Source organism: Meleagris gallopavo, chromosome 21 (genome assembly GCF_000146605.3).
Source record: "Meleagris gallopavo isolate NT-WF06-2002-E0010 breed Aviagen turkey brand Nicholas breeding stock chromosome 21, Turkey_5.1, whole genome shotgun sequence".
Lineage (NCBI taxonomy): Eukaryota > Metazoa > Chordata > Aves > Galliformes > Phasianidae > Meleagris > Meleagris gallopavo.
In genome coordinates, this window is record NC_015031.2 from 7,343,112 (window position 1) to 7,344,790 (window position 1,679).

Consider the following 1,679-nt stretch of genomic DNA (forward strand, 5'->3'; position numbering starts at 1 on the left):
GCATGAATGGGTTCTGAGCGATGGGGTGGTGTGGCTGGGGTCCCCACCCCGTCTTGTTTTGAGGTTGGTGCTTTGTATACCTCGGTTGCATCCATCAGTGTGGCTTCCATGTTGTTTTGGCATCCTGTGGGCAGTGCTGCAGGGTTTGTGAGGATGGTAAGCACCTCCATAGAAGTGTCCCGTCAGGCTTTTCCCTGGTTCCAGGTGGCTCTGGGAACAGAGATGTCCCTAGGTGTGCCCACAGAGCCACCTGGCACGTGCCAGCCCCGCTGCCACCGCCGAGATTTACACGTGTATCTTTTTGCTTTGCAAGGTAAGAATAATAGTAAAATGTTAACACAGCACTCTATGTATAATGCTGTACATAAAGGAGTGACATGACGTGAGAGACTGATAAATCATTGCTGCTTTCAGACAATCATCTGCACGGAAAGCTCAACACATGGCTTGTCCCAGCGCAGCCAAGCTCCTGGGTGCTGCTGTTGGAGCTGAGTTTTATGGCACGGGCTGCCTGTATCCCTGTGCTGCTCAGAGTGGGAACCGTGCGTCCTTGTGGTGTCAGTGTGCCAGGAAAGCACACGGTGTGCCACGATGCTCACATAGCGCATCCCCAGGAGCAGCGTTGTGGCTGCAGGGAGGTCCGGGTGCCCGCTGGGCGATGCGCTCAGCCCAGCCATCGCTGTGTTGGGGGTGAACTTGGCTCGGTCACCATGGAAACAGTGGCTGGCCCTGGTGCTGCTCGTGTGTGCACAAGTCCCGTTGACCTCACTTAGAATTATTACCTTTGGCCAAATAAAATAATTTGTGTTAATAAAGAGACCATTTTCACTCGGCTTCCAAGCGAGCCTTCCCCAGAAGGCAGAGTGACTCCTTAATTACACTTTTACTGCAAGGTGATTAATGTTCAATATGTGATACTCCGTTTAAATAAGTCGCTTATTAACACCTTTAATATGTTTTAATTATTTTTTTCCCCTCTTTTTCCTCCTCCCCACTCCCTGCAGCACGAGGTGGAGCTCTGTGCCTGGTCATAGCACCCGCGGGCTGAGCCACGAAAAGCCCCACAATGGGGAAAAACCCAACTGGTTGGGTTGTGGTTGTCAGCAGCAAGCTTAGATGGGTGATGTGCTGGGAAATGATGGTGCTCCACCCTGTTTTGGGGACTGAGAGTGCACACTGCTGCTGTGCATCCCAAAAGCTGCACCTGTGTTGCTCTGAAAGTGCACCCAGTCCAATTCTCATTGCGTTTCATTTGCACTGTTGGGCCAAAAAAGGGTGTTTGGGTGCCGTTTCCTCAGTGCAGTGTGAGAAAAATGACTACAGATGCTTTGCATGTGAGTGTAGGGACTGATTTTCCTCCCCTCCTCGTGATCTGGTTGGTGCTTATGAAGAAAGGAATTTCAGTTACCGAAATAGATTGTTTCCCATGATTACAGATAAAGTTGGAAAGTTAAGAAGTCGTTTTATTTTATCTCAACTTCTTTTAGAAGTAGTTTATTTGTGCAGCAACAGATGTGTCCAGGTATGTTATTATTCGTCATACAAAAGGCTGGATTTGCAGTAATAGCCCTTTCCAGATTACTCTGCTTTTCACACGTGTGACTTCTACAGGGTGCACTGAACAAATCTCAGCGTGATTTGCAATGCTTTGCCGGGGTTGAGGCTGACATATGAGAAAA